The sequence below is a fragment of the Pogoniulus pusillus genome, chromosome 2 (genome assembly GCF_015220805.1).
Source record: "Pogoniulus pusillus isolate bPogPus1 chromosome 2, bPogPus1.pri, whole genome shotgun sequence".
In the NCBI taxonomy this organism is placed as follows: domain Eukaryota; kingdom Metazoa; phylum Chordata; class Aves; order Piciformes; family Lybiidae; genus Pogoniulus; species Pogoniulus pusillus.
The window spans coordinates 11,638,705-11,661,177 of NC_087265.1; positions in this window are offsets into that span (position 1 = coordinate 11,638,705).

Consider the following 22,473-nt stretch of genomic DNA (forward strand, 5'->3'; position numbering starts at 1 on the left):
AAGTCACTGAAACGATTGTTCTTTGCAGTTATGACCCTGTGCTTCCAGTTTACAGAATTTTTCCATCTGATACAAACAGAAGATAATTTATCAAGTTGGCAAACTGTGTTGTGATTAGCAAAAACATTCTGAGCTAAAGCAAACTCAAGGCAACTGTTACCCTAATCTTAAGATGATAGATCTTTTGATTGAAGTTCAGACAGAAGTCAGCACCTTCTATACATGACACTTAAATTTAATTACACCTAGTTAGATCATTAAGTAAGAATGCCTGGGCTAGGCAGGGAGATTGTGGATAGCTAAGGAGAGGCCCAATAGAGTTGACAAGTATTAATCCCATTCCCCTATTCTTCCTGTGTAGGTTTGAATGATGAAAAAGCAGCTTTGAAGAGGACAAAAGGATGAAAAGGATCTGTCCCTGCACTCTCATTGCAGATTCCAGAGCGTAATGTATTTATTGTACTTGTCACAGGGGACCAAAGACCCTCACCTAGGACGGTTTAACTGTTGTGTGTCACTGTGAGACAGATTTATTCATTCCCAGGCACAACTCTGCAGTCAAAGCTGCTCCTCAGCCAGTTCTGCAATACGGCACAGAACACTCAGGATACTAAGCAGAGACTCAGATCAGATGCAAGATAACCAAAGATCTACTTGTACACCAGCACTACTAGCTAAATGAACATGTACTTTAAAATCCCTTCTTGTATATCACTTACTGGTGGTGTTGTAATACTTGTCAGCCTTCTATTCTAGTACACTACATTTCCAGTAGTGCAAAGCCAGAAAGACTTGCTCTGCCAAAGCAGGTGCAAAACAATCACCTAACCCCAGGACTTGAGCTACAGAACACAGACATCATCTCAGCCCTGTTTTTTCTCATGTGCTGCTGTGTACAATAGCATCCCCCTTCAAATAATAAGCTGGTTTTCTCAGAGGTTTGCTTATTTTAAAAGACCTTACAGCAATTCTGCCACTCTACTCTGGTGAGATTTCACATGGATTAATGCATCCAGCTATGAGCCCCCAGCAGAAGACAGACATAGACCTGATGGAATGGGTCCAGGGAAGGGCCACAAAGTTGACCAGAAGGCTGCAGCACCTCTCATATGAAGAAAGACTGACAGAACTGGGGCTGTTGAGCCTGGAGAAAAGAAGGCTCCACAGAGACCTTATAGCTATATTTCAATATCTGAAGAGCACCTACAGGAAGGCTGGGAAAGGGCTGTTCAGAAGGGCTTGTTTAGATAGGACTGTGGGGACAACAACGGTTTGGAACTAGAACAGGGTAGATTTAGGCTGGACATCAGGAAGTTCTTTACAATGAAGGAGGTAAAACAACAGCACAGATTGCCTAGTTATGTGGTTGAGGCTCCACCCCTGGAGACATTCAGGATCAGACTCAATGTGGCCCTGGGCAGCCTAATATAGTTAGAGGTGTCCCTGCTCACAGCAGGTGGGTTGGACATGGTAAGGGTGCCTTCCATTCCAGTGCAATCTGTGAATTGCATTCTGGGGTTACCTATTCTCCATTTCCAGTCACCTGGCATGGACACACAGATAGCACTGGCTTGCTACAGTGGAGGTCTAGGTAGGAGCTCTTTCTTCTCCTGATCTGAGTACTGCAGAGACAAAGCAAACCAAACGCTGCCAGCCAGTATGGCTGACTGATTTACCACCACCTGTGATCAAGAAACATAACAAGGAAAGAATATTGCACATGGGACTCAAAACACAGCCTCAGGTAGTTCTGAAGTACAGGAAATATTAATTCCTAGGACACAAATTCAAAATGACTGATGCAAGTCAAAGGCAGATAATTGAAGGACTCACAAAAACACAGAACCACATCCAACCAACATTTTGAGTTTGCATCTGTTCCAATTCAAGCCTTATCTATGACACATTACCTACTCCAGTAAACTGAAGAACACATTGTACAGACCAAGAAGTTATTTCTGATAGTCTAAATTAGTAATGCTGCACTATTTCATCTCACTGTGTTCTTGAACAGGAGTGCTTTTTCATTTATTAATAAACATTTATGAGTTTGAGACAATATTTTTCCACTAATAAAAAACCAACACTTTGGATTTGTGCATATCTGTAGCTTCCCATTAGTGAAAGAGTCACTGGATGCAGGCAGCATCTGAAAAATAGTTGATATTTCATCTGCTGCAGAGCATAAAAACTATACTATGCTCCATGGGAAATCAGACACTGCTGAAATTAACCACATTTCTTATCACCTTATGCTTTCAGTTCATCACATCATTGACTAACTGCTTATAATGAGTAACACTCAGGGATTACTGTTACATATACTATTTACAGTAATTATTAAGTTACTGACAATCAAATGACTCACTGAAACTAATATGCATCTCTGTTTCTTCAGGTTCAATTTAAGGAACTTCACCATTCTCAGTCTATTTTAAAGCGTCAATAAAGCTGTCTGCAAGCTGAAGATTCATTTTCATTTACACACAGACTATACATTTCAGAGGACAGAAAGCCATTTCCATATTAGTCACAGGAACAAAATGGTTTCTCACTCACCCTCAAGTTTATTAAAAACAAAACACTTTTAATGCTGTGTGAAGATTGATTAAAACCATCATTAGCTTCTGAAATTAAAGTGGAGTAATTTCTTTATTCCAAAGTCTGAGGTAGCTCATTATTAGGTCTATAGAGTTTCAACAGATATTTTAGAGTTGCAGTTACTGCATTAAGAGGCAAATCTGGCCTCCAAGTAATTACTGCATTAAGAGATGTAGATCATAAAGGTGGACATGCATAAAGGTTTAATTAGAATTTCTTCTTTAAAAAAAATAGGACCACAAAATACTCATCAAGAAACAACTTCCCAGACACTACTGGTAATAGGTGGCAATAAGAAGCATCCAATTCTGCAAAATTCCATAGCAGAGCTGCCAAAAAAATAACAGCATTGCCTCATGCACAAGTCACAAAACTCTCACCAGAAGCACCCCTCATGCACAGGTCACAAAATCCTCACCAGAAGCACTCCTAGGACCACTGCCTTCTGCTGCTGTCACTCTTCTCTAAGCATTCCCTCACAACTTTTGTGGCAGCTCCAGAAGAAACCCTGACCACAGGTCCTTCTGCAGTGAACCCTCCTCTCTCCCTCTTTGCTTCCAGAAAACTTTACTCAACTTACTAGATGAGCAGAGTTCAATGCCTCTGTCTCACCTCGTGTCACCAATCCACCTCTGCAGAAGTCAGCAAAATGACTCACCTGCTTTCACTTGCTTTCTCAGCAGCCTTTAGCTGTAGTTTCTTGAAGTATACAGATGCTTCTTCTTCGTTTAGGCTTCAACACATTTGATAGCCTTCCCAGGACCCAGCAGATCATGAGGCACTGCTCCAACAAAGAACCTCTGCTGACTACCAGAGCAGTTTATCCCACCGACCATTCTCCCCTGAAGATAGCTCCAGTTCTCAGCAGACAACAGCTATCTGCTCTCTGCCATCAACTTCCACAAGCTCCAGCTGGCACTTCAATGAGAAACTATTCACATCACCTGTGGTTGCCCCTCCTCCTCTTTCTGTTTGTTGGCTTCTACTGCCAGCTCCTTCCAGGTTGGCCTAACATGTCCCATAGGAGCTAGAGAGAGTTTGTTTGTTAAAAAATAGTAATTAATTTGACACTATCAGAGTCCCTTTGTAGGTAATCACTTTCATGCCTATGTTACTTGCATTTTTCTCACACAAAGAAGAATATATGGGATCAGAATCATTATTTCTTAGCTACACATTGATTACACAGATATGCCTTGCTTTCAGAACATTACTTTTAGCCAACTATATATACAAATTAGAGCAGAAGGAACACTGTCTGGTTTTAAACACGCCAAAGACTTTGCATATTTCAAAATTACATTGAAACAAGCCAAGTTGTAGACTTCTTTCTTCTACTATGCCTAAATGTGATGCTTTGGGTGTTCCCCACCCCCACACACTTTGGAAATCACCCAGACTAGACTAAGCAAGCTCTGGAAATTTGAATGAAGTTTATTATTTCCAGCTTAGCTCAATATACTAGCAGATATTTACAGTATATATAGTTATAGACAGAAATATACAAGGTAAAAGGTAATACAGAAACACAACAGCCCTCCCAGAAACCTGACTCCCCAGGAGGGGCTCCCAACCATCCTTCTACCTTCTCCCACCCCTCTCATCCTTACCCCAGTCCCAAGAAAGAATGGAGGTTTGGCCAGGAGGTTAGGAAGCAAAGTGGATTAATCAGAGAGACAGCAGAAAGGCTAGAGGGAGAAATGCAGCTCAGAGCTCCCAAGCAGAAGAGCCTTATCTATGTTTGGATTCTTCTTCTTATACCTGTCAGCAAGCCTATGAGTGAAGTAGACATCACCCTTATTTTCCCTTTCACAGCCTGTAATCTAGTTCTTCTCACTAAAACATTCTAGCTAGCTTCAAACTAGCACACTAAATCATTTAAGACTCAATAAATCAAGCCTTCCATTTATCTCCAAGATCAGACTGAATGACTTTATTTTTGATGCATTAAGAACAATGAAAACATGGACATGTAGCACAAACACATAGAGCACAAAGATGAGAACAGGATCAGAAAGATATGCTAAATCAGGGTGGTCAGGCAGACTGCAGTTGGAGTGCTGTGGTGGAGCAGGGCCCACAAAGACTGGAGAAAAGGAAGGTCAGAGGAGACCTTATTGCTTTCTACAACTACCTGAAAGGAGGTTGTAGCCAGGCAGGAGTTGGTTTCTTCTCCCAGGCACCCAGTGACAGAATAAGAGGACACAGTCTCAAAATGCACCAGGGCAGGTTTAGGAAGAAATTCTTCACAGAAACAGTGAATGCCCATTGGAATGGGCTGCCTGGGGAGGTGGTGGAGTCACCATCCCTGGAGGTGTTTAAAAGGAGTCTGGATGAGGCACTTAATACCATGGTTTAGTTAATTAGAAGGGTTAGGTGATAGGTTGGACTCAATGATCCTAGAGATGTTTTCCAGCCTGGTTAATTCTGTGACTCTGTGAAGGACAAAGTGGTTTGAGTGGGTTAGGCTGTAGATAGGTTTTAACAGGTGCTGTTAGCCAAAAGAGATTTGATTGCCTTTGCATGGAACAGCACAATGTCTAATAGCACACAGGCACATGTTCTGCAGGTGCTGTACCCCAAGAAGTCTCTTCTATTAGGTTTTAAGAGAAATAAAATAAAATTACATGCCAACTGAAAGCTAATGTGAGTTAACTCTCTAATAGCAGACTGGGCAAGCCCACAAAAGCTCTGTGCTCTTGACCTTTAGGAGAGTTAAGAACTGGCATCCTGGCTAAGACACAAGTGACTACAATTCAGACCTATGTTTCTGACAACTGATGAGCAGAAACTGCTTAGAGAAAGAGTAGAAGCAAGAGAGCATGGATAATGTCAGCACCCTGCTCACATCCTCTGCCAAAACCCAGTTAATAGATTTGCTGAATTAGAAATGTAAATAAGACTCATCATTTTAAATAACCATTAATGGACTTTCCCCTCATGAATTTATGCAGACCTCTTGTTAAACATAACTGCAATTCTGACTTTCAGAACACCTTGTGCTAGTAAGCTTAAGAGCCTAATTATATTTTTTAAAGGAAAAAAAAATTACTATTCGTTGCCAGTTCTGCATCTGTAACTTAATAGTTTCATTTTGTGTCCTTCCAATTATGGATCCATGCTCCAGTACTGTTTATACATCTACATATCTGCTACCTTCAGTTCTTCTTGATCTATCTTCTGATCAGAAGCAGAAGACGACAGCCTACAGTAACCTGACAGTGCCACACAAGTAATCCTCCTCCAGTTGCCTAAGATCACTTTAGTTACCTTGGTGTAAGAATTTCAATTCCATTTCCTGGGAGGTCAACATGAAAGTTACCCTTAGCAACAAATACTGCAACCAGGTCCCAAATTAAGCACACAAATTAAGACAGGTGCACTGCAGCTGGTGAAGTAATACTTTTACAGAGAGACAATAGAGCGTTTAAGATTTTTCTGCCCTGAACTGCTTGATGTCAAGTGAGAAGCTTTTCTAAAGCTTTAGTCACAAATGCAGAGAAAATCCAAACTTGTGTCAACGAGTAAAATGAGGAAGAGTATGAATAGCAACATAAAGTTTAGACTTATAATCCTGCAATAATACCAGGCTGTTGAAAATGTTCTCTTTCAGTAGAATGAAAGCCAATTCTATTTTTATGAGGGAATATTCATCCTTATCACTATTCATTTTTAAGCACTCAGAGAGAAAACAAACTAAATCCAATTATTCTTTCTATTAGGGCAGCACATAAAGCCCCCTACCAGGGCACTGATAGATGAGGCACTCCTCAAACACAAGGGGAAAAGCGCTCTTGCTTGGAGCTCTTACGAAATAAGTTGCTGAGAAAGCTGACACAACAGAGAGAAATGGAGAGTGATACTGCAGTCATCAGTTCTTTAGTTATTTTCAGTTTTGGAAGCTGTTTACTAACTCACAACCGATCCTGTAGGTTCAGAACAGTTGCTTTTGCTGTTACCTATATCAAAAGGTAACCACTGGCCAAAAAAATTTTAAACACACAAACACTATATATATATAAATATATATATATTGAAGCGTGTCCAGAGGAGGGTGAGAAAGCTGGTGAGAGGCCTGGAGCACAGCCCTATGAGGAGAGGCTGAGGGAGCTGGGGGTGTTTAGCCTGGAAAAGAGGAGGCTCAGGGGTGATATCATTGCTGTCTACAATTACCTGAAGGGAGGTTGTAGCCAGGTGGGGGTTGGTCTCTTCTGCCAGGCAGCCAGCAACAGAACAAGGGGACACAGTCTCAAGTTGTGCTGGGGAACGTATAGGCTGGATGTTAGGAGGAAGTTCTTCCCAGAGAGAGTGACTGGCATTGGAATGGGCTGCCCAGGGAGGTGGTGGAGTCACTGTCCCTGGAGGTGTTCAAGAAAAGCCTGGCTGAGGCACTTAGTGCCATGGTCTAGTTGATCGGACAGGGCTGGGTGACAGGTTGGACTGGATGATCTTGGAGGTCTTTTCCAACCTGGCTGATTCTATGATTCTATATGTATATATATGTAAGTCATTTCATGCTTATCTTCTACTCTACAAATAATATGAGTAATAGTTATATGATTCTTACACTTGGTTGAGACAATTATGTGATATTTCTTAACCAAGGGACCAAAAGGATCAAGAGGGACTGCATAAGACAAATTGGACACATTGAGGTAATTTCTAGATTATGTCCCTAGCCCAAATATATGGCCAACATGCATTCTTAATTTAAGGAAGCTATGGGTTTAGAGACAGGATTTCTTTTAAAAAAAATCCTACCATACACTGTTTCATCCAATGTTTAAAAAACAAACTACAAAGCAATGAAACTTGAAATATAAAACAAAGTAGATGACATTTGGACATCATAAAGGGCAGAATCAGTTCTGACAGGATGCTGTGCAACTTGTAATTAAACTGTCATTAAGCAAGGATGACATTGCTAATTTTTCATCTCATATTGTTCTTGCAAGTCTGTGTAAATCCACTCAACTAAACAGCAAAAGGACTTTGAAGAGTCAGACTGGCAAAATCAAGTCCTGCCAAGTGACCTGAACAAAGGCAGACAGAAAATTCCATTGTAATACTTTGAATTTGTCCATGAAGACATGTTCAAGGTTATGATTCCCCTGTGAGTCCTCCATGCCATTAACAGTTACAGCAGCTTTACTGGCAAATTAGAATAGGAACTGTGCTTTCAGCAACACGTAAATCAGCAATGCCACATTTGAGCAAGTAGCTGTCAGAATTCACTTTCAAATCCACTCTCTCAGCCTTTCTGTTACTGCCTTAGTAAAGCAGGCAATGTTACCCAGTAGCCAGAACATTGTGATGAGCTTATTTATGGTTGCTCACATTGATTCTACACTATCTCATATCTCCTTGAACAGGGCATAAATAGGTCAAAATATGTATACAAATCTAACAGTAGGCAGTCTCACAGACAAATCTGAGTAGCATCTTTTAAGTCCTGCAAATTCGTTCCAGTCAACAGAAGGGAACCAAACTCAGTCTTCATTTTTGGGACTCTTCAATAAATGAACTTGCACCAAGAGTGAAGTTGGATTAATATCTTTAGGCATGTGAATTGATACTGTGTTTATTCAGGTGTGATTTGACAGAAAGCACAGCACCAAAGACCATGGCATCCAACCGACACCTTGAAATTCTAATTGCTGTTATTCAAGGGGCTAAGGGAAAGGGGAAACTGAATGTGGCTTGCATATGTTCATGTGCTGTTTCCAGTAGAAGTAACAGAATTGTTGTTTCAGATTTGACTACTAAAAGGAGTTGCAGGAATTTTAACACAAAGCACAAATGCAGCCGCTAACACTTAACTTTCCTTCCCATATTTTCAATAGAACTAATGGAAATCTGACTTGAGAGTTCTACTGGTTTCTCAACTGAATTTGCATTTTGTGTCTTCCTAGCTTACCTTAGGAATCATAAAATGGGTAAGTTTTTGTGATGGTTTGGATGTTCCCCGCCCCTCCCCCCACACACACTTTGGAAATCACCCAGACTGGACTCAGCCAGCTCTGGAAATATGAATGAAGCTTATATTTACAGCTAGAACAATATACAAGCAGATATTTACAGTATATACAGAAATACACAAGGTAAAAGGTAATACAGAAACACAACAGCCCTCCCAGAAACCTGAGTCCCCAGGAGGGGCTCCCAACCACCCTTCCACCTTCCCCCTACCCCTCTCAACCTTACCCCAATCCTAAGGAAGAATGGATATTTGCCCAGGGGGTTAGAAAGCAAAATGGATTAGGAAAGAAAAAAACATAGAGGGTGAGGTTAGAGAGAGACATGCAGCTCAGAGGTCCCCAGCAGAAGTAGAGACTCCCTTATCTATGTTTGGATTTCTGTTTTTATACATCTCAGCAAACCAATGAGTGAGGTAGACATCAGCCTTGTTTTCCTTTCACAGCCTATAATCTAGTTCTTCTCACCAAAACATTCTAGCTAGCTTCAAACTAGCACACTTTGGGTTTTTTTTACTTTTTTTTTTCCCCAAAATGCTTAAGCCATGCACACAGTATTTAGTCAGCTCAGGCACTGGAATGGGCTGCCCAGGGAGGTGGTTGAGCCACCAACCCTGGGTGTGTCTAAAAGCCGCTTGGATGTGGCGCTTGGGAATATGGTTCAGGGTGCACCTCATAGTGTAGGGTTATCGGTTGGACTTGGTGATCCTGTGGGTCTTTTCCACCTTGAATATTTCTGTGATTCCCTGTGCCATGAATGCTTGCATGCAAGATCTGGAAAAGTTGAATTACTCTGAGAAAAGACAATTGAGGTTTTTGCAACCAACTTATGTTTACAACGAACAAGTGCACTTAGACAAATTCATGGCCTCTACACTGACCTCAGACTCTTGGGTTAATATTAGCATCTTCTTAATAGACTGCAATAGAAAACAAGATTCCATGGGCATTACCCATGAGACATCCAATCTTTAATGGTATCATCAAGCAATTACAGCATTATAGCAACTCAACTAAGGGTGAGGAAAGGAGACACAGAATACAATTTACTGTAATTAATAATATGTTAACAGCATGCATTTCACAAACTCACTGAAGCAGGAACTATTGCTTTATTCCTGGAATACAATGCAGACTGGGGCATCATGTGTTCAGTGCACAGCAATGTGTATTAGCAGTGCTGGAGTGTTTCAGTAGATGGACAATGAAGGCACAAATTACGATAGTGAGCAACTTCTTGCTCCTGTTCGCAGTATCACCGTATCACAGTATCACCAAGGTTGGAAGAGACCTCACAGATCATCTAGTCCAACCCTTTACCACAGAGCTCAAGGCTAGACCATGGCACCAAGTGCCACGTCCAATCCTGCCTTGAACAGCTCCAGGGACAGCGACTCCACCACCTCCCCGGGCAGCCCATTCCAGTGTCCAATGACTCTCTCAGTGAAGAACTTTCTCCTCGAGCCTAAATTTCCCTTGGCATAGCCTGAGGCTGTGTCCTCCTGTTCTGGTGCTGGCCACCTGAGAGAAGAGAGCAACCTCCTCCTGGCCACAACCACCCCTCAGGTAGTTGTAGACAGCAATAAGGTCACCCCTGAGCCTCCTCTTCTCCAGGCTAATCAATCCCAGCTCCCTCAGCCTCTCCTTGTAGGGCTGTGCTCAAGGCCTCTCACCAGCCTCATCGCCCTTCTCTGGACATGCTCAAGCATCTCAATGTCCCTCCTAAACTGGGGGGCCCAGAACTGAACACAGTACTCAAGGTGTGTTCTAACCAGTGCAGAGTACAGGGGCAGAATGACCTCCCTGCTCCTGCTGACCACACCATTCCTGATGCAGGCCAGGATGCCACTGGCTCTCTTGGCCACCTGGGCACACTGCTGGCTCATGTTCAGGTGGGTATCAATCAGCACCCCCAGATCCCTTTCTGTCTCGCTGCTCTCCAGCCACTCCGACCCCAGCCTGTACCTCTGCATGGGGTTGTTGTGGCCAAAGTGCAGCACCCAGCACTTGGAGCTATTGAATGCCATCCCATTGGACTCTGCCCATCAGTCCAGGTGGTCAAGGTCCCGCTGCAGAGCCCTTCTGCCCTCCAACCCAGCCACATCTGCCCCCAGCTTGGTGTCATCTGCAAACTTGCTGATGACTGACTCCATGCCCTCATCCAGATCATCTATGAAGATGTTAAAGAGGATGGGGCCCAGCACTGATCCCTGAGGGACACCACTAGTGACAGCTGCCAGCTGGATGTGGCACCATTCACCACCACTCTCTGGGTCCGGCCCTCCAGCCAGTTCCTAACCCAGCACAGAGTGTTGCCATCCAAGCCATGGGCTGACAGCTTAGCCAGCAGTTTGCTGTGGGGGACAGTGTCAAAGGCCTTGCTGAAGTCCAGATAGACCTCCCCAGGCCATCCACAGGCCTCCCCACATCCACCAAGCGGATCACCTGATCATAGAAGGAGATCAGGTTGGACAGGCAGGATCTGCTCTTCCTAAATTCATGTTGGCTGGACCTCAGCCCTTGGCCATCCCTCAGGTTTGCAGGTGAGGTGCTATATCCACCTCACTACTGAGCCCAAGTCTAAAGCAGTATTTCTGTTTATGTTTGCACAGACAGATATTTCCTTCTGGTATTTGAAGTTAGCTGTCTGCTTTACTTGAAACAAACAATTTCAAACACTAGCACTAACCACTGAAATAACAAATATGATCATCAGTAAAACATGTCCTTCTACATGCTGTCCTGGTTTTGGAGAGAAATAAATTAGTTCTCCAACAAAGAAATCCATTTTCTAACTGGGTCCAAGAAACAGTTATAAAGATGGCTTCAATATGCTTCATTCACAACTCTATCTGTAAGTAATTAATCAGTACTACTAAGATAATTGAACAAAAAAGACTGACAGCTAGTGGAAAATGTATAGTTTTACATTTTGAACTAATTTAAGTGAGAGAGCTTTGTGATGGTTTGGGAGTTATACACTTCCCACACACTTAGGATAATCACCCACACCAGTCTCAGATGGCTGGAAATTAAAGAATGAAGCTACATTTATAGCTTAGCATAATACACAAGCAGATATTTGCAACATATAAAGCCATATACAGAAATTATACAAGTTTAAAAGGTAATACAGGAACACAACAGACCTCCCAGAAACCAGAGTCCCAAGAACCCTTCCACCTCCTTTCCACTCCTCTACCTTATCCCAGACTTTGCCTTACATGAGTTTGGAGAATCAGCCAGGAGGGGTTAGAAAGCAGAAGGATTAGTTACACAGATAGCAGGTTAGGGAGAAAAGGACAGGCAGACAGAGCCAGAGAGCAACTCTGTTATCTGTGTTTGTGTTCTTGCTTTTATACATCTCAGCAAGCCTATGAGTGAAGTAGACACCACCATCATTTCCTTTGCACAGCCTATAATTGAATTCTTTTCATCAAAATATTCCAGCTAGCTTCAAACTAGCACAAGCTTCCATTTCCCCTTCTCTGCTGTTTCGTTAATATCCTGCCCAACTCCTTCGTTCTTCATGCTCTTTGGATCTTCTAACCTTTAGTCTTCCCCTTTTACCTCTGCTCTCATCAGATCCCATCTGGAGTATGGTGTGCAGTTCTGGAGCCCCCAGCACAAGAAGGACGTTGAACAGTTGGAGTGAGTCCAGAGGAGGGCCACAAGGATGACCAGAGGGCTGGAGCAGCTCTGCTATGATGACAGGCTACAAGAACTGGGACTCTTCAGCTTGGAGAAGAGAAGGCTTTGAGAAGGCCTTGTAGTGGCCTTCCAGTATCTGAAGGGGGACTACAGGAAGGCTAGGGAGGGACTATTTACAAGGTGTTGTAATGACAGGATGAGTAGTAATGGGTTTAAACTAGAAGAGGGGAGATTTAAACTAGATGTTAGGAAGAAGTTCTTTCCAGTGAGGGTGGTGAGACACTGGCACAGGTTGCCCAGGAAGGTTGTGGCTGCTCCCTCTCTGGAGACATTCAAGGCCAGGTTGGGTGAGACCTTGAGCAATCTGTTCCAGTAGGAGGGTTGGAACTAGATGATCTTTGAGGTTGCTTCCAACCTAAACCGTTCTACAATTCTATGATTCTATGATTCAGTGATGCTCTTGGGACATTTCAGTACGTGTTCTTGGCCTGTTTCTGATGGTTAATACTTCCTCTTTTTTTTTTTTCTTTCCTTTCAGTATATTCCAGCTAAAATGATGAGGTAGAATTACAAGGGGGGTTTTGGGAACCTTACAGATATACTGCGAACAGAAAATTACAAACCTAAAGCTTGTAGTCAGGAAAGTTTACACCAAGGACTTGCACTTGAATTTCTGAAATTCTTAGAGGAGTAAAATGGAAGATGAATGCATTAAATAAACAGGTTATGGCCATACATTAGATCTTGTGCAGAATAAGCTGTATACTGGAACAGGAAACCAACAGCAGCAGAGCAAGAGTCAAGACCTCACATCTGCAGTGCTCATGCCCAACTACTATGCTCAACTTATTCTGTATAGGAATGTATATATATATATATATATATATATACACCTTGAGTACTGTGTTCAGTTCTGGGCCCCCCAGTTTAGGAGGGACATTGAGATGCTTGAGCGTGTCCAGAGAAGGGCGACGAGGCTGGGGAGAGGCCTCAAGCAGAAGCCCTACGAGGAGAGGCTGAGGGAGCTGGGATTGGTTAGCCTGGAGAAGAGGAGGCTCAGAGGTGACCTTATTGCTGTCTACAACTACCTGAGGGGTGGTTGTGGCCAGGAGGAGGTTGCTCTCTTCTCTCGGGTGGCCAGCACCAGAACGAGAGGACACAGCCTCAAGCTACGCCCGGGGAGATTTAGGCTGGAGGTGAGGAGAAAGTTCTTCACTGAGAGAGTCATTGGACACTGGAATGGGCTGCCCGGGGAGGTGGTGGAGTCGCTGTCCCTGGAGCTGTTCAAGGCAGGATTGGACGTGGCACTTGGTGCCATGGTCTAGCCTTGAGCTCTGTGGTAAAGGGTTGGACTTGATGATCTGTGAGGTCTCTTCCAACCCTGATGATACTGTGATACTGTGATACTGTGATACTATATATATATAACTCTTTCTTTCAAAAGATACATTAGAGATCTTACTTTATCAACTGCTTATGAACACACATGCTATTTTCTTTAGTTAATTAATATGCTATAAATTGACAAAGTTCACTTATTAGTCTGATTCATAGCCAATATTTATCAGACACTTAAATTCCTAAGGCAAATTGAATCATCTCCTAATCTATTTGCTGATAAGTGGGAATTAGGCAAGTTTTGATTTAAATGAGGAGCAGGCTGATCAGAGGTGGAAATGATATTAAATGTTAATTACTGTATCAAATTGATGTGATGGTTCTCTCAGTCATTTATAGGACTGAAGATTTGATTCCTTTTGTGTGCAAGGCTTGAAGTCATTCATTAGCTAGCTTGAGAGAACACAGAAACACAGTTCAAAATCATTATTATAACCAACCAGTGTTCTTTCTAATGAAAAAACATTATGCCTGATGTAATTCTAATTACAGAATTATTGTATGCTTATATCACCAGGCATTTTTACAGTACACTAACAAAATCCAGTGTGCTATAGACTAGGAGTTTGCCCTGCAAACAATTACACACTCGAGTAGTCTTCCTTTTAGAAGTTCCACTTCAATAGCTTTAATGAGACAGCTTGCATGAGCAAAATTCCTCTTACATACATTAGGAAATTTCTTTCCTTAGTATTTAACCTTTGGGGTGGTTTGGTTTTTTTTGCATTGTTAGCTGATTTATATTTGAGGCAGTGTTCCCCCCCCCACAGTTACTTTTTGTTTTTTTCAGTACATCAGCACAGTTTTTTTTCTAATAGACTTTCTAGGAGAAAAAAATATTTTATTATCTTTGTGTTTTAAAACTATTTCCTATTCCATAATACACTGAAATAAAACAAATAATTCTTTGGGTGGGGAGGAACAGAAGGCTGAAATACCAATACTTAATGATTGTAATAATATTTCTTTGCCTTATTTCTCATTGCTAAAAGATTAAATGTTAACATTTCAGGTTTTGACATTTTTTCAACAGGCATGTGGTTTCCACAGAGCTGAGCAACTTCTTGAATTTAAGTATTCAGGATAAGTTGATGTCCCAATTTCCCTGTTGGCTTGCTGACTAGAAGAGAACCAAGACCTGGAACACAGCAGCTGCCTTTTTCCTCTCCTACCCCACGTTAGCCTATTTATTTTAGTGTACAGCAAGCATCCAGCAGATGATGAAAAATTCAGTGTCTTGCCATCTAGAAGAGAACCAAGACCTGGAATACAGCAGCTACCTTTTTCCTCTCCTACCCCACGTTAGCCTATTTAATTTAGTACAGCAAGCATCCAGCAGATGATGAAAAATCCAGCTGCTAATCTCAGCATACAGAAGAATGAATCTTGAGGTTGCATTGGAGGTGACTAGACATTATCCTTGAGCAAGTAAAGATTTATCAGGACATGGCTGCATGTTTCAGCCTCTCTCTATCCTCCCAAAGAATACAGAAGATTAAAGATTTTTAAATCTACAACAAATATTAAGGAGATACAGCACAGTTATGAGAGGTAGTTGTGAACAGTGCCCACAAAGTTCAGCCAGGGCCATGTCAAATCTGCCCTGCTGCTTCTGTCTGGGAACAGCTGACTCAAACCTCTCTTAAAAAAAATTAAATAAATCTGAAGATATGGCTCATGAAGTCTTAATAAGAGAGGTGCTCCAGCCCTCTTGCTGGCCCACTCCAGCAGGTCCATGTCTCCTTTGTGTTAGAGGCCCCAGAGCTGGATGGCAGGTGAGGTCATCCCAGAGCTGAGAGGGGCTGAATCCCCTCTCTCCATCTGCTAGCCATGCTTCTTTTGACACCGCCCAGGCTACCATTGGCCATGAGGCACTTAGTGCCATGGTCTAGTTGATTGGATAGGTCTGGGAGATAGGTTGGACTGGATGATCTTGGAGGTCTCTTCCAACCTGTCTGATTCTATGATTCTAAGTACATTTTCAATTTGCCCTGGATTAACATAGTCTCTTTAAGCAAGTCATTCCAAGCCTATATGTAGCCACAGTTCATATACTGTTCACCACAACATCTCCAAAGGCTTTCAAGAATGTCCAGCCCTGGTCCTGAAATATTTCTGTACCACTCAAAAAAAAAAATTCAGTCATATTTGCGTACTTATGTCTGCAGAAAGTACAATATTTATATTCTAGCTAAATTCAACAGTTATAACACCAGGCTGTGGGAACAGAGAGTGAGAAGAATAATAATAAATGGATGCTGACCTTGGTTCCCAACAGCTGCTTGGGTACCTGAAGGGAGGTTGTAGTCAGATGGGGGTTGGTCTCTTCTCCCAGGCAACCAGCAACAGAACAAGGGGACACAGTCTCAAGTTGTGCCGAGGGAAGTATAGGCTGGATATTAGGAGGAAGTTCTTCCCAGAGAGAGTGATTGCCATTGGGATGGGCTGCCCAGGGAGGTGGTAGAGGCACTGTCCCTGGAGGTGTTCAGGAAAAGCCTGGCTGAGGCACTTGGTGCCATGGTCTACTTGATCGGACAGGGCTGGGTGACAGGTTGGACTGGATGATCTTGGAGGCCTCTTCCAACCTGGTTGGTTCTATACTGTTCCATATTGTTCTTATCTCAGAAAGGATAGATAAAGGACATCTTGTCAATGAGGAAAACAAGGCGAGGTTTATGCAGATGGACTGGGTTGTTCTTGCCTAGTTACGATAACGTGTAGGTGTGTGCTCTGTGCTCAAAGCTAGACAATGAGAGTCAGAACAACCAATAATGCACATTGAATTGGTCTAGAGTCCATGTGGCATTGCTTTGGATGACACTGATCTCTCTGCAAGCTCTGGCCACGTTCCCACGGCAGCAGCAGCTGACAGATATCTATACCATCAGGCTATTTATTTACTGTTGCTCATAACTTACACTGCTTTAAAGGTGTTTACCTTTATCTTGTATTTCTGATGCCCTCTCCACTATTGCTTATTTATTAATATAACTTCTGCCATTAAGGATTCTCTTCATCTTTAATAAAAAAGTCAGCAGCTGCAGTTGAAAGTACAAAAAGAGATCAGCCTTGCTGACCTGTGACAGAGTGCTTTAAATTATCATGTGTATATACAATGCAGGGTCTTATTTTTTTTCCACAGTCTTGTGTATTTATTTGCTTGAATGAACTTGAGCAGCACTTAAGGTCAGTTCATATTGGCCTTTAAGATGAAATATCTGAGTTAGGATTGCATTAGAATTTTAATACTATGCAAGGTGTACAGCTGGGTCCACACTGGACATTGTGAAAACACCATATTTTCCCTCTTCTCTCCTGAGAAAGAGCAGAATGATTTAGGGTTTCATGAAATGCCAGATGTTAGATCCACCAAACCAAGTGTCCTGAGAACAAGGCTGGCTTATGGAGAGAGCAGGCAAGGGGACTAGGATTGTTTAGTCTGGAGAAGAGGCTGAAGGGAGACTGTGCTAGTTTGAAGCTAGCTGGAACATTTTTGGGAGAAGACTTAGATTACAGGCTGTGAAAAGGAAACAGTGGTGATGTCTACTTCACTCATAGGCTTGCTGAGATGCATAAAAACAAGAACACAAACATAGATAACAGAGTTGCTCTCTGGTTCTGGCTGCCTACACTCCTCTAAACTGCTCTCTGTGTAACTAATATCTGTCTGCTTCCTAACACCCCTGGCTGACTCTCCAAACTCATCTTGAATGTAAGGCAAAGTCTGGGATAAGGTAGAGGGGTGGAAGGGAGGTGGAAAGGTAGTTGGGAGCCTCTCCTGGGGACTCTGGTTTCTGGTAGGGATGTTGAGTTCCTGTATTACCTTTTTAACTTAAATATTTCTGTCTATAGCTGTATATGTTGTAAATATCTGGATGTATATTGTACTGAGCTGTAAATATAAAGCTTCAGTCTTTAATTTCCAGCTCGGCTGAGTCTACTCTGGGCAATATTCTTAAGTGGGGTGGGGCAGGTAACACCCAAATTGTCATCTTGCTCTTATACAACCACCTGAAAGGAGGTTGTAGTAGGATGAGTGTTGGCCTGTTCTCTTTCATATCAAGTGATGGAAAAAGGGCAAATGGCCTCAGATTGCATCAGGGGAGATTGGACTCAATCTTAGAGGTCTTTTTCTAACTGAAAAGATTCTGTGATTCTGTGAAAAACAGACCTGGAGAGAGCAGAAAGTAGAAACCACAGAGGGAAATCATGTGGTTTGGGACTGAGAGGGCAAAGAACTGACTGACGTTCAAAATCAGGAGCCAGGTACTGCAGCAATTCTTGCTGGAGGAACGCAGCACAAAGCTTCTGGGGACAAAATCAGGAGCAGCTCGTAACTGCCCAGATTTCTCTTGCAGTCACTCTACAGAGAGCTACAAGCAGAGCTGTAAGAAACCCTCCATATAGTTCAGCAAAGCACAAATATTTCCTCCTTACACTGCATGGATATAGCTGATGGGGGGAATATGCAGTCATTATTCAAAGCTTCAGTGGGGCACAGGGGAATAACCTGCAGGATGTCGCCCAGGGAGGTTACAGAAGACTTCAGGAGTCTTTAGCTAGTAGAAGAAAAAGCAGCATAATAAATGTGAAATCTTTCCTGAAGATCTTTTCTGAACAAAACAAATATGATGAACTGCTATCGTCAAACAAACCTTTGTGGAATTACTGGAATGAAAGCTGAAAATTTTGGCCATGGAATTTCAATTCCACTTTTCAAGTGACCAACAAGGGAGACCTTAAACTAACAGTATAAAGTCAAGGTGATAAAGGAAACAAATGAAGCACTGAGAAGTCCAAGATTTCATTAATTAGTTGAGCTGAAGCAGGAAGGAAAGAGAAGGATCACTTCAGTTATCACTGTATCAATGACAGGAACCTGCAAAATTGAAGAGAGAATTGAAGGCTCACCAGTGGGAGGAAATTTCATATCATTGGCATTAGTGATGCCAGATGGGATGATTCACAGCATCACTGGAATGTTAAAAATTCTGTTTTATAGCCTGCTTAAGGGCAGAATGGGTGATAGAGGTGGAAGTATATATTAAAGACATCACTACTTGTTTTACAGTTATTGATTACTGTAGAGTGTCTGGAATGAATATGTAGCAGTGTTTTCAGCAGCAACCTCCTGAAAGACACTGGTGCAGGAATTGGGGCTGTAGAACAGGACAAGCATCTACCTACAATATGCAGGAGAAAGTTGTGCTAGTTTGAGCCTAGCTAGGATATTTTGGTTAAAAGAATTAGACTATAGGCTGTGCAAAGGAAACAGTGGGGATGTCTACTTCACTCATAGGTTTTTCTGAGATGTATAAAAGCAAGAACATAAACAGATAACACAGAGTTGCTCTTGGGCTCTGGGGCTGCATGAACTTCTCTCTCTAACCATCTGAGTGACTAATCCTTCTGCTTCCTAACCTCCCTGGCTGACTCTCCAAACTCACCTTGAGCATAAGGCAAAGTTTGGGGTAAGGTAGAGGGGTGGGAAGAAGGCAGAAGGGTGGTTGGGAGCCCCTCCTGGGGACTCAGGTTTCTGGGAGGGCTGTTGTGTTTCTGTATTACTTTTTAACTGGTATATCTCTGTATATAGCTGTATATATTGTAAAGATCTGCTTGAATATTGTGCTAAGCTGTAAGTACAGCTTCATTCTTCCAGTTTCCAGATTGACCAAGTCTAGTCCAGGTGATTTTCTTAAATGTGGGGGGACAAGTAACACCCAAACCATCACAAAAGTGTCAAATGGGGTTTCAGTTTAAGGAGCCTGACAAAACTCACATGTGCCCCATTGCTCAAAATTTGTGAGTTATTAAAATCTATGCCTAAGAACTGACATTTAAAGGAAGCTACATAGCATTAGTTAACTCTATATGCAGCTACCTTCTGATAAAAAGTATGCTTAATCACGTCACTGAAATATGAATTCACTTGAGCACAAATGATTAGAAAATACTAAAAACTTGATGCAAGTAGAAGAAGGTAGAAAAGCACTGCAAAATGTTCATCCAGAGAGGTCAAACATAGAGTTACTGCAAATGAAAGGCATGAAAGTCGATGAATGCTTTGTTTCTCTGGACTATTCTCTCAAGATGAGAGCTGTTTCAGAAAACAAGTGATCTCCTACAAGGCATTTCTAACCTAAGCTTACAACTATGGAAAATGTAAAAAATCAGAGAGTTGTATAAACCAGATCTGAGACCCACATAAAAGATGTAGTGATTCAAGAAAGAGGACACAGTACCTTCCAACTAGCCTCCGCAGAAAGCAACCATGGTCTTCCCAGACTCACATTTTCACCATGGACACTCACACCACTCATGTGCACAGAGCACCTAAGGGACTGGTTGTAAGGGAAGAATCAAGGTCTGAGAACAGAATTCAGAAAAATACTCCATCTATTAACATAACACTGTGTGGGAATCCAAAAAGGGAGTCAGCTAAATGTGATGAATGATGTATCTTTGGAGCGCATCCCTGTGTATCCTTGACGCAGTAAGATTGAGGATAGAAACATAGTAAATTGGTATTCTCAGCTTGTGTAACATTTGCATGGAAGTGACATAACTTAGAACAAAGAACTTAAAGAAGTCTGTGTTAAAATAGCTAACATCTCACTATTACCTCACTGTTTACCAATAAGAATGTTGGGAACAATATTTTATCCAATCACTGTATTATATAACTCATAGAACTACTACAACTTGTAGAATGGGATATAAAAGACTGTGGATATAGCAATAAATGGCTTTTGGTTTTTTGCCCTTGGCTTTCAGCTTCAGCTATTGTGTGTTGCTGTTATTTTGTCCATCGCTAATTAATATATACAGCAACAATATTGCATAGTCTAGTTTCATGCATTCATACCAGAATGAGGTTGTAACCAGGTGGGGGTTGGTGTCTTCTCCCAGGCAACGAGCAACAGAACAAGGGGACACAGTCTCAAGTGTGCTGGGGCAAGTACAGGCTGGATGTTAGCAAGAAGTTCTTGACAGAGAGAGTGATTTGCCATTGGAATGGGCTGCCCAGGGAGGTGGTGGAGTCACCGTCTCTGAAGGAGTTCAAGAAAAGCCTGGCTGAGGCACTTAGTGCCATGGTGTAGTTGACTGGCTAGGGCTGGGTGCTAGGTTGGACTGGATGATCTTGGAGGTCTCTTCCAACCTGGTTGATTCTATGATGAAAATTGCCAATGTTAAAATAAATCAAAACCATACAGAGCACACTGACACACAGCTGCAGTGTGTTCAGTATTTCCAGCATGTTTAATGGCACATGTATTTGTGACTGTAGCTGAAAAACTTATTCATCTTTTAGCTTATTCTAATAAAGATATTCTCCTATGGTTACATAGAATTTATAAGCAGAAAGAGTAGCTGATGAGAAAAAGCTATAAGCTGTTATATATTGTCCTGAACTGTAAATCGTCCCAAGGGAACTTGCCATGTGAAGATTACTGTGTGCTGTGAATAAGCACTCAAGACAGCACTTACTCTTTGCATTTCAGATTTGATAATCATCATCATTGGAGATCTTAGCTTCACCAGAAAAATGCAGTGAGTTCTGCAGTTCAAACTCTTATGAAACCTGCTTGCTAAAACAAATACATTTTCAGTCTAGTTTTCCAATATAATCCCCACAGTGAAAAGTCAAATATAGCATCACATGAGGATGCATTTTGTGCCTATACAGCATAAGTCCTAAAACCTATTATTATTGATTCCTTCTGTTCAATAGAAGGAACTGAGTTACAGAATGACTCTTCAGTGGAAATCACATTAAGGTCATTACTTTGAAAATAGCAGGTTTTGATAAGCAGATACTACAGGAACACCCACACAACACTTGAGCACACACCAGAAAGTTTCTCCAAGCAGCTGAAAATGCCCTGTCTCAATGTTGGCAACAATGGGTGCTCAAAAGCATCAAGGTCTAGGGGGTTTGCCCCTTCTTCTGTTATCTCTGTAGTGATAACAATAGAAATGCCATAAGCTATTTCTGTTGGATGTTGACTGATAAGATTTGCTCAGTCTTTCTCTCTAACTGCTAACCCTTACAGGCAAAACTCAAACAAATTACAGGATTGATACAGAGTAGAACAGTTCAGCTGCAACAATCATTTAATCCAGCTGACCTCCTTTTAACCCATGTCCCAGTATGTGGTTTAACCTGAGCCAAACTGAGATTTTTGAACCATACTGAAGGTTTAGCCCCTATCACTATGTGGCCCTACAACCACCGCTGAGACTGAATCTTGAGGGACACAGTCTGTATCATCTGTGTTTGTACAACTCCTGCCAGTACCATCTGAATTCAGAATAGGCTCCTCCCTAGCACTACAACACTAGGACATTTCTGTCCAAAGCCAGATAGAAGCCCCTTAGATTAACAGAAAACTAAGCACAGAGTTGTAACGCTGCATGTAACTCAGTTGTAGTAAGCAGCATGTTCTTGTTCTTAAGAAGAACGTGATCCTGCCACTGATGTGCTTCCATCATTCAATAGAAACACAAACATTCTGGACAAACATTTAGTAAAGCAGCAATAGTGAGACATCTATACCACACCTGAACTAGCCAGAAAAGCTGTCCTAGCAAGACAGTGATCTTTTGCTGCAGAAAACTCCAACTGCAGGAAGGATTCTTAGAACACAATATCTATAACTCTCTCTTAAGATTCTGATTTAAGTAGGTGAATACAACTCAATAAGCTGAAAAACTATTAAAATGAGAAACACGCTTATAACCTGCTTGAGACAGACGTATTGTTTCATTCACATTGTGAATGCTTTAGAAAACAAAGCCCTTTGTCCTTGGAGTTGGATCAGAGAGGAGCAAATAAAAGAGAGAGGGC